We start from the raw sequence: 12023 nt of genomic DNA on the forward strand, positions 1-12023 counted from the left end.
TGAGTTAGAAGGAGGGGGTGTCTGGGCTCTGTGGGCCTATGGCCAGGCTTTCTCCTGCTGGGAGTCACTTCCATCAGGGTGGGGAGCGGGCTCTGTCTGACATGAGGCTCAGGACCCCTCAGGCGCCTGATCCTGGAAACCCTCCAGGGGCCTGTGAGCTTGACACCCATGAATGAGCTCTCCCGGGGGTGAAAGCCATTTTCCACCCACCCCCACCTCCCATCCAGTGCTGCCCTTTAGGAGTCTCTGCCTGGGGTCGGGGGTTAGGCAGGCAGGGCTGCACTTGCAATTTGCAGACAAGAGCCCCCTCCAGGGAGGCTGCTCTGACCCCACGGGAACCCAGGATTCAGCTCAGAACTCCTCTTCCTGGTACTTCAGTGAAACTCCCCAGTGCTCCAAGGGTGCAAACCTGCAGTGACTGCTCCCATCCCAGGGCCACATCAGGCTGGGGAAGATGAGGTGGCCATCTGTTCCCCTGAGCGCCTTGGTGATTTATGTTAGAGATTTGCAGAATCTCCCTGAAATTTGCTTAAAAATGTTATTTGCCCCAACTTTACTGAACTCTCATTAGAGCAATCAATCCATATGCTTTGCATAAACCTTTGATCTTATAAGAAATAAGAATGCTGGAACTAGGACCATTTTGACTATTTCTTAACATCTAAGCTTAACTAACTTAAATAATTCAGTAGGTGGCCATAGAAAACCTGGAGACATTTCTACCTAAGGACAACACATTCAAAGACTTATGGGTTATTTATTCCTTTAATTTCCCCTCAAATACAGCCATACATCCATATTATGTGGTTTTAATGAATATTTATTTCTCAAATGAAATATGTGGCTGTTCGGATTTTCTAATGAAAGGCAGGGGTGGAGGGAGGCTCAGCCTTTTGTAGGCTCTACCGGCTCCGACAGCCCCAGATGCTCCCAGAGCCCCCAGCGCAGGAGGCCCTGACCCATCAGGGTCTGCAGGGGGCTCTAGAGAAAGGAGTGTCGGCCCCTCACCTCACGGGGAGCAGAAGCCAATGAGGGTAGCAAAGGCGCTCCCACCACCTGCTGGGGCGCGCTGCACTTCACAGTTTGCAGGGGCCACGCTGTGTCTAGCAGGGCTGGGGGGCAAGGAGTTAGCTCTGAGTCTCCTTCAGCCTCCTGTGCCTCAGGTACCTGGAAAATGGGCACAGGTGTCACAGGGCGGGTCCTGCCCGATAGGAGGAGCCCACAAGTCATTACCTGTGGCCTCAGCATCAGGGACACAGACTCTCTCAGCATCAGGGACACAGACTCTGTGCTTAAATCTGGAGGTCATATGAGGACAGTGCCATCCCCTCAACCAGCATCACCGCGATGGGATTTTGGAGAGCGGCTGGGGGCTATGCACCTCTGATTTTCTTATTGCCCTCTTTCTCCATCTCCCAGCTTCCAGCTCCCTCCTCTTAGGATCACGGAGTCTCTCTTTCCTTCCACATCTGCACCTCATTCCTTATTTATGTGAGATTCTCCAAAGGCAGAGCTACGGAGCGGGAAATCGGTTTTGGAGCAGACCTTCCGCCATGAATTTTCAGGGTGACTTGCACGGAATGTCCATTGGTAGAAATGGAGATTTCCTTTCCTGTGAGGAGATGTTTCCCTGCACAGTCTGGGTGCTGAATCCCAGTCGGGCCCTCTCCAGGGGTAGTCAGGGGACACACCAACGGTGTCAGCAGTGTTTCTGTGGTGCCTGTTCCCTTCTGAGGCCTGGGGCAGTAGGACCACGAGAGGGGTCTGGGGCAACTGACACAGCTCCGTGGGGTCCCCCGGGTTGCTGGAGCCTCGAGGTCTGGAGTCCTCGTCCCTCAACCCTCCTGGACTCAGAGGCAGTGTCTGGTGCAGGTTGATGCATGGGCTTTAGAGTCTGGGAAACCTGGGATTGAGCCCCAGGCGTCCCTGGTGTCATGCAGGTGCATCTGTGCCCCTGGAGGGTGAGTATGAAATGGAACAAGGCAACAGGAGACCTAGCCCAGTTCTAGGCACTTAATAGGCGGGAATACATGGCAGGTGTCCTCAAGAGAGATGCAGGGACCAGCACCAGCCCACCAGTGTGGGGCGCGGATGGACCCTCTGCTGCCACATGGCACACGCCAACTCCAACCCTCCTGGTGCCCGGCCCAGACCCCTGCCAGGGATGGAGGTGGGATACGGCCTCCTTCGACTGGCCTGGTCACTGCATGAGGGGAGGCTGGACAGGGCTGGGGCCTCAGCGTTCAGTGAGTAGGGAGGGGGAACTGAGAGACCCAGGGTTCCAAGCCCCCAGGGCAAGCTCCATTGAACTTCACTTACAAAGCACAAATTCAAACATAAAATTAAGAATTTCAAGATCTTTGCAGCCTGACTGCAGGGCCTCTGGGCGTGGAGGGAGCTGCTGACCATCAGATGCATCTGCGCCAGACTCGAGTGAGAGACCCACCTAAGTCACAAAGCTGAGTGCTGGGGTGGCTCCAGCAGCCTCGCCCTAACTGGGACAGTGCCACTGTTGTGATTCCCATTCTACAGAGCAGGAAACAGGCACAGAAAGCTGGGTAGCGTTCCTGGGTAGCGTTCCTGGGGTACTTGGGAGGGAGATGGAGAGCCAGGCTTGCTTGCACCCAGGTGTCTGGGTCTGCTAAGATCCCTGCTGGCCACGCAGTGAGCTCAGTGTCGTTGTCACCATCCTCGACGTCAGCCCCACAAGGAGGATGCTGCCCGACATCCCAGCCTCCCGCTGCGGAAGAGAGAGGTTTGGTAAAGAAGGAACAGGTCTCAGAGTCCCAGCCTGTGGGCTCTGGGGAGGGGATTAGAAATGGCGCTTCCAGAGTGCCTGGAAGGAGCGAAGCAGCTGCCAGCGTCATTGTCATTATCTACATTGAGGATGACACAACAATGCCCTCGATGACGTTGAAAGGCTGTTTCCAGACTCAGGGGCTCCCCGCCTCGCTCAGTTGAGGACCTGCCCTGGCCGCAGCCCACCCTCAGCCCTCAGCAGAGCTGGGGCCTGGGCAGCTCTGCCGTCTTCTTCTAGAGGGGTGCTGGAAGAAGTGCCTGAAGATGAAGTCTTGGCCGTCAGGAGTGTGCCCCATTGCAGCTCCATTTGGAGGGAGACTTAACATGTTCTGACACGCAATAGGCTTTCTCTTCAACTCTTCCAAGACCTGGGCATTGATTTTCTCATCTACACGCTGAAGGACTGGGCTCTGGAGCGGAGATGTAGAAATCGAGGTGGCGGCCGCTGACCCATCGGTGCAGGAGAGAAGCTCTGGAGCCCATGGGTGGGACGAAGGTGGTGGGGACCCAGAGCTGTCCCCAGGCCTGGGCCCTGCTCACCTCCTAGCACCAGGCACGGCCCCACCCAGAAATCCACAGACAAAGACGAGGCTCTCCAGGGGAACGTGCTCACCCTAAGGGTGGTCCCGCTGAAGACTGGCACAGACTTGGCTTCTGTCCCACACCAGGTCCAGCCTGGACCGTTCCCAAGAGCAGAGGCTGGGAATGTCAGGAGCCGGGGGGTTCCAGGAGTGTCCCCAGGACCATCTGCCCAGTGTGGACAGAGACACAGCACACCAACAACATAACAACACAATACAACAGCTACAACCATACAATACCAGCACCATACCACAACATAACACAAAACAACACCACATACCACACCATCAGCACCAGTGCATCAAGATAACACAACAACACAATACAACAGCAAGAACATCTACAACCATATACACCACACATTACACCATGAAAACAACCCCAAACTGCACCACACACCACAGCACACCACAACGTAACACAACATCAACATCAACAATATTCACCACACACCACATCACCACACCAACAACATAACTCAAAACACCACCACACACCGCACCATGACATCACAACACAGCATCAACCACACAACACACCACAACGCCATGACCGCAGCACCACAACACAACACCCCGTGTGGTTCTGTCAAGGGTGCCCCAGCCCAGACATGCTGGATGAGAAGGAACTCGGTTACAGACGACAAGGACACTCCGGCCTCGCTGGGGCTGAGCGCTTCCCTCCTGGGGCTCCCTCCACATCTGGTCCTGACCCCCCGTCGCCTCCTGGGGCAGAGCATTCTCTTCTCTTCTCTCCTCTCTTCTCCTCTCCCCTCCCCTCCGCTCCCCTCCCCTCTCCTCGGGTTAGTCCAGTGGCTGCCTGTGGGAAGGGGTATCCCAGAGACACCTGCCCATCACCCCTGGAGGCCATCGGGTAGCTCCACCTTCCTCCTCCCCTAGCCTAGGCCCCACCTCTTCACCGCCCCGTCCCCTGGAGGCCATGGGGTCAGCTCCACCTTCCTCCCACCCCAGTCTGGGCCTCACCTGTTCTCCTGCCTCCCCCGTCCTTTAGAAGCAGAGGAGGCCATGAGGATCCAGCACCCACAAGTGAGCTCCGCGCTCCCTTCCCAGGGAGGGGAGGGGAGGGGAACCCCTACCTGATGTCACCCTCTTTCAATGACAAGGCTTTTAGTGTATGATTAAACCAGTGGGATTGAGCGATTGTTCTTGGGCAGTTTCTCGACTGTCACCCACGACTCTCCTGGTGTCCACTGCAACCATCTCAACCCAGAAGCCCTGGCAGGTGCCGTGCGGCCCATGTCTTGGGGACTGAGCCCAGGTGTGCAGGTTCAGGCTCTTGGTGGGAAGTGCCAGGGACAGACATCAGCAACTAATGCAGAAACTAACCCACAGGCAGGGCGCCGGGAGGTCCAGGCTTCGGGACACAGGCCCTTCCGAGCCTCCCTCCCCCACCCGAGGTTCGGCGTCATCGTCACCACAGAGGCAGCCCCGGGTGCAGCAAGGACATTTATGTCCTAACCAGCAGGATAGAAGGGCATGTGGCTCCCTCGGATAAGTCAGGGCTCTCCCCGGAGAAGACAACAAGGACGTGTGGTGAGCACGTGCTCACGGCAGCGCCAGAGCCCAGCACTAGAGCCGGGTTCGCTCTGCTCTTCTCCACGGCGCTGAGGCACACCTTTGTGTCACCACGGTTTTCTGTGGTGTGACAAGTAATGTTTTTCCAAATACCCAGGCGTCACAGGTTGGGAATGTTTTACTTTTTAATAAATAAAAGGTCATTAGAGTAATTGATGGTGGGTGACTTCCCCCTTGCTACATTCAGACGCGCTGTGTCACCAGAGAGGAGGGCTGGGGTCACAGCTGGCAGGACAAATGCCTGGCTTGGCTGTCCACAGTCAGGAGAGGGCAAACAGCTGGGAGCAGTTCTCTGCAGAGCATCAGAAACCCTGATGCCAATCAGCAGATGCCCGGGAATGTGTTGGCTCACATAGTGAAGAAATCTAGATTATTCTAGCTGGTTCTGGCCTAGTTCTGGTTCTGGTATCTAGATACATCTCCAGGAAGTTCTCTCTCTCTCTCTCTGTCACAAATTCCACCCCTCTCTCTCTCTTTCTCCCCCTGCTGTCTCCTGCTCTCTCTCTCTTTCTCTCTCTGTCTCTCTCCCCCTGCTGTCTCCTGCTCTCTCTCTCCCACCCAATTTTCTCCTCTCTCTCTCACTCCTTCTCTCTCTCTCTCTTTCCACCCCCCCAACCCCCCCGGCTCTCTCCTGCTCTCTCTCTCTCTCTGGCTCTCAGCTCTTCCTTCCTGTGCTGCTTCCATCTCAGGCCCCACACACTGTCCCCTGGGAGCCCCAGAATCCCCTCTGGCTGTGACTCCATCAATGCTGCAGCACCTCCCAGCTCACTTGTGCTTAAGAAAGAGCACGGGCCTTCCCCAGTAGCTTCTGCAGTGGTCCTGATCTTGCTCCGATTGGCCCTGATGAGGTCATGTGACCCATACCCCACAGAGTGCTGTCCTAGGGAGGATGTCTGTTTGTTATGTGGGCCCTAATCACGTGATTCACGTGTACAAAAAGGCGAGGGTCCCACCTGGCCCACAGGGACTGAATGTGGGGAGGGGCAGCCCACAGGGAGAGCCAAGAGCACCAGGGGAGGCAGGGGAGGGGCTGGGGAGGAGCCTCGTGTCCGGGTAGTGAGTCCTTCACAGCAGAGCCGTCCGTCCTGGTGTTCAGGGGCTGCCGTCTCTATTCACTCCCCGGTGGAACCTTTCTGGGCTTGTCAGTGTCTGCATCAGCCCCCAGGAGTGTGTCTGCTGCACACTTGACCGGCATCCGTCATGCACACGCAGCAGAAGAAGGGCTGAAAGCCCCGGTCTGTTTCACACCTGAGTGAAAAATTAAGTCTTTTCATCCGTGAGGACTTCAGTCCTGGAGTAACGACCCAGGCCGCTGGACTCCCAAGGGGGCTTCCGTCTGCTCCATCACTCAGGACCCCAATCCCAGAGCTGAGACGGGGCAGGCCCTGATTCTTCCTGCAGCGCGTCTACCGCAATTTATTGCCCAGGATTAATGCTGAGGCTGTTTTCCTGCTTGTGACTGAGAGCGTGCAGAGAGACCAAGACGGAGAGGTTTTCCCGACATGGACCAGGGCGGCTCTGCTCCCAGCATCGCGAACGGTGGCACCTGCGTCTGGAAGAGAAGCTCTGCAGGCTGGGATTCGGGGAAGGGGGCGCTGGAGCTTCCTGGGAGAGGCGGGCAGGACTCCCCAACCTGGGAACAGTCAGAGGCAAGAGCTCAGCTCCAGGTCGGGCAGGCCGGCGCCTGGATTCCACACTCACAACCGTGCGGCTCAGGCCTCAGTTTGCCCACCTGTAAAATGCAGATAACTGTCGTATTGACACGATCGCCTTGTGAGGGCGAATGAGGCAGTCCTGTGAAGATGGCGTGGACACATCACGGCTGTCGATCATAATGGGCAATACTAATATAATACAACCACATGGGGTTGGGTACTGTTGTTAATGCCACTGAAGACGTTTTTGTTGATTATTTTGACACCCCGCTGTGAATCTACCCTTTTACCTGATCCTAAATCTCTCCCGCTGCTGCAAAGCTACCCTGAGACACACCCAGGAGGTGGGTTCTGGGTTCTGGAGCCCCGTCACCCGGCCAGGTCAAGGGACGGAGCTGAAGGTCAGGCACCCCTGCGTCCCCTCCCTACGCTCCCGCCCCTCAGCCCACGTCCCACAGTCCAGACCCCACACCTCCCCCTCCCCTTTCCTTTTTCCTCCCATGAGACCCACCTCTCCTGCCCCTCCCTGGCCTCCACCCCCTGCTCAGGGTTCAACACTGTCCTCCCCTTCCCTCCACGTTTCCCTCCTTCCTCCCTGGGCCCCCATCATCCACAGCAGACGCCCCTCAGCCGCCGCCCCACCTCCTGCTCCTGGCCGCCCGCATTCCGTGAGGACCCTGCTCCTGGACCCCAGCGATACATGTCCTCCCGCTTCTCTCCCTCTCATCGGCCCCTCCCAGGAGCCCCCTTCCCAGTGTTACCTCTTGGCTCCAGCTTCTTCCAACCAAACCCTGAACTCCATCCAGAGCAGAGTTGCTGCCCTGCTCCAGAGTCCATCTGGTCAACCCAAGTCAACCCCTGGGACCCACCCCTGTGAGGCAGCCACATCCCAAGCGGGGAGAGCACGGTTGGCTTATCTGGGACACACGCTTACTGGCTTGTTCTATGTGATCGGGGATTGGGTCTGGGGGCCTGTGGGGATTTGGGTCCCAGGGTGGCTCTCATCTGACCTACCCCACATTCCAGCTGCCAGCCACATGGGCTGTGCAGAGGTGACTGCATGGTCCTCCCAGGCCACTCCATTGTCCTCAGTGAGGCTGTGCCTGGGAGGTGACAATGATCACAGATGGGGCACGTACGGCATTGTATCCCCACATGTGACGCGTGTCCTCTGTGCAGAGCTGGGACACTGGTACTATCGTGTCTCCACATGTGACCTCATGTCCTCTGTGCAGAGCCCGGGGTGTGGGTGCCATCATGTCCCCACATGTGACCCCATGTCCTCTGTGCAGAGCTCGGGACACTGGTGCCCTCGTGTCTCCACATGTGACCTCATGTCATCTGTGCAGAGCTTGGGACACTGGTGCCATCGTGTCCCCACATGTGACCATATGTCCTCTGTACAGAGCTGGGACACTGGTGCCATCATGTCTCCACACGTGACTCCATGTCCTCTGTGCAGAGCTCAGGACACTGGTGCCATTGTGTCCCCACGTGTGACCTCATGTCTCTGTACAGAGCTCGGGACACTGGTGCCATCGCGTCTCCATGTGTGACCTCATGTCATCTGTACAGAGCTCAGGGCTGTCTTCCTGTGGCTGCTCCTGGGTGGTCAGGCCCTGTGTTCGAGGCGGCTTCGACTGTGACTGTCCCGGGTGCAGCCGTCACTAACCCAGCCTAAGAGCAATAAACCCACCTGCCCTGGCCTGGAGAATGTGTGGGTTGCTATGCACCTGTCGCCATGGCACCAGCACCTGTGACTTCAGGTCGGATGAGCGTCTGGAGAAGAGCGAGCAGTGTCAAATGGTCAGGGGCCCAGGGTGCCTGCGGAGGTCAGACTCTGCCCAGTTCTCTGCAGGGAAACCTGTGGGGCCGTCCTGGGCTCCACGGAGCTCACAGTCGCCCTGGGGAGAGGGAGGAGGGGCCCAGGAGGTCTTCTCATCTGGGACAGTCCTGGAAGAGGCCCCTTAGGGACTCACATGGTAAGTTAAGTCCAGAAATGGGGCACCCAGCAGCCAGGCTGAGCCAGGACCTGAGAAAAGAGACAGCTGTCCCCGGAAGTCCTGCACTGCGGCTGCTCCATCCACCAGCCAAGTGGAGCATCCTGGACCCACTCACAAGGAGCTCTGCTCTTCATGACTTTAATGCAACCTGTCACCGTCATGGTGGGTGATCACTAATAGAGCATAGCAAGGCAGGGAGACTACAGGGCGGGGAGTTTCTGCAGAAGACATTGGAACCAGGAATGTACACAGATACCGGGAATGTGAATTGTAGCTTCAAACGGAAGGCACAGGCAGCCCAGCAACAGCAGCGGCCGATGGGAGCTCACGGGGAGCCCACCTCTCCTCCAAGTGGTGAGAGACCCCAGAGGAGAGGCCTAGGGTCTCTGTCCCCCTGGAACAGAGAGAAAGATGCCTGCGTGGACGGGTCCCCAGAGGTGTGGACAGCAGGGTCCCCACGCTGACCACGGCAGGACAAGCTAGGGTTCAAGCTCCTCAAGGAAAGCTTTAAGCTCATCCTCAGGTTCTGAGCAGGTGCAAGCCAGTCCCAGGGACGCTTTGTTCCGTTTCCTGCTCTCCAGGGGAGGCGGGTGGGGAAGGGAGGAAGACAGAGACCTCTCCCTCCTCCCTGCACAACCTCAGACCTTCCTGCCAGAAGCAGCGCTGGACTGGCGTCCAATAACGGTGATGACAAAGCTAATAATTATTAGCATTATGAATTAATAGACAGGGAGGCAGTGAAGTGCAGGTGCTGGGGGGCTACAGCACAAAGTCCAGGAGAGTCCATCCCGGCCCCGCCCCTGAGCCCGGGTGACCTTGGGCCAATCCCCCAAGGTCACCCCTTCTGTTGGCTTCCATCACCTCGAAATTGCACCTCCCAGGAGAGCACAAAATGAGAAAAAGCGCTTAAAACCCTGAGCACGGATGGCTCCTGCCTCAGGGCTGTGAGCTGCTGCCACCATTAGTCCTGAGAAAGCCAGTGGGGCGGGGGCTTCACCCAGCCTGGGATGCTTCATGTGGCCCATATGGTGTCCTGTGAAATTCTGAGTCTGTTGCCAATAGTTCAAAGTTGGGATGTTCCAGGTAAAACCTGGATTTCCACCTCATCCTAGAGAACCAGAAGTCCCGGCAGCCCTGGGTGCACCCGGCCACAGTTGGCTGTCAGAGTCAAGGCTGGGGGCTGCTCCCCAGTGACCCAGCTCCCACCAGCTGGACTGGCAGCCACATCCACCCAGCCCCATTGGTGCTGTGACCCTGATGTGACCTGGGCCTCTGCCGCCGAGGCCCTGAGCCCCCCTCCCCCAGCGAGAGGCCTACGGCCTCTGGAGTAAGCTCAGTGGGGAGCAGCCTGCTGTGGGGACGCCTCTCACCACAGGTTCCCCCTGAGTTTTAAACAAAATGCACATGTGCACACACGCACACACTGAAACACACATCTGCACACAGTTACACACCCACACGGATGTACACCACACACATGCCATGCACACACATAGACACACATGTGCACTCACACACACATCCCACAGACATGTGTGCACACTTATGCACACATGCTTAAGTACACACCTGCACAGAACACATGTACACGCATATACATACACTCATATCCACACACCCCATGTACCCGTGTGCACATGCATGCTCAAATACTCATAACACACACGTACACACATATGCACACATGCACACTCACATCCATACATCCCATATACCTGTGTGTACACACATTCTCAAATACACACTGGCACATGACACATGTACACACATATACACACAACCAAAAACACATCCATGCACACACATACACACATATGCACATGAAAACACGTCTGCACATTCATGCATACTAGATGCACACATCCACACACCCATGTGGATACACAGATACACGTGCACACTAACATCCACTCAGCTCCACACACATGCATGTGCACACCACACACACCTGCACACACACCTGCACACACACCTGCACACACACCTGCACACACATGCCCACATCACATCTATATGATCACCTGTACACACACATGCCACATGCACACCTGCACACCCAGCCTGTCTCCCAGCCTTAGGACAATGACATTCTCCCTTCAGGGTTCCCAAATTCATGACTACACTCAACCCCCCTGCAGGGCCATGCAGACCCCGAATCTGCTGCCGGAAAGGGAGGCAGTGGGGGATGATGAGAATCTCCCCTGACACCAAGGATCCAGTGTCTCTCAGGCCCAATTGATCTATGCTGTTGCTCAAGTCTTCTCTCACCCTGTTGTTCTTCTGTCTGGCTGATCTATCCATTATTGGAAATGGGGTATTGAAACCACCTGCTGCATTTCTGTGCTTCTCCCTTCAGTTCTGTCAGTTTGTTTTACATATTAGTGTGCTTTGTTAATAGGTCCATATGTGTTTATAATTGCTATATCTTCCCAGTAAATTTACCTTTTCGTCATTGTGTAAAGTCCTTTTTGTCTCTTGTGACAGTTTTTGACTTGATGTCTATTTTGTCTGACATGAATGTGGCCACCTCTGCTCTGTTTTGTTTACCATTTGCATGGAGTATCTTTGTTCATTCTCTCATTTTGAACCTGTGTATGTCCTTATATCTAAAGTCATATGGAGGTAGAGAGTGGAAAGACGGATAACAGAGACTGGGAAGGGTGAGTGGGGATAGGGGAAGGATGAAGAAAAGTTGGTTGAAGGGTACAAAAAACAGTAAGATAAAAAAATAAATTCAATGTTTGATAGCAGAATAGGGTGAACATAGTTAACAAAAGTATATTGTACTTGGGTGATGGACACCCTATACCCTGACTTGATCACTATGCATTATATATGTGTAACAACATTTCACATGTGCCCCATGAATTTGTACAAATAAAATAATATAAAGTGTCTTGTAGACAGCATATAGCTGCATCTTATTATGCATTCAGCCACTCTATGTCTTTTGACTGGGGAGTTTCACCCATTTATATTTAAATTAATGACTGATGGGGAGGGACTTACTATTGCTATTTTATTGTTTTCTGTTTGTCTTATAATTATTTGTTCCTCTTTTCCTCTCTTGCTGCCTTTCTTTGTGTTTCTTTGTTGTTGTTTTTTTGTATTGAGCTGCTTTGATTTCTTTCTCATTTTCTTTGGTGTATCTTCTATAGGTATTTTCTTTTGGAAGGGTCTGATCTTATTTGTTACTCAAAAAATCTTGTTTTTGTCTGGATGCAGACTTAGAAGTAGGAGCTCACCGCTGGAGAGTCTGCATTTCCTGGCAGTCTGTTCCTGATGTTTTTTTTTTTTGGCCTCTTGCATTCTCGTGGCCAGTGTGTAGCATATTCTGCAGCCTCTGCCTTATTTTTTGTAGTACACTGTTTTCTTCAGAGCAAGATGCC

The sequence above is a fragment of the Pan troglodytes genome, chromosome 10 (assembly GCF_028858775.2).
Source record: "Pan troglodytes isolate AG18354 chromosome 10, NHGRI_mPanTro3-v2.0_pri, whole genome shotgun sequence".
Taxonomy (NCBI): domain Eukaryota; kingdom Metazoa; phylum Chordata; class Mammalia; order Primates; family Hominidae; genus Pan; species Pan troglodytes.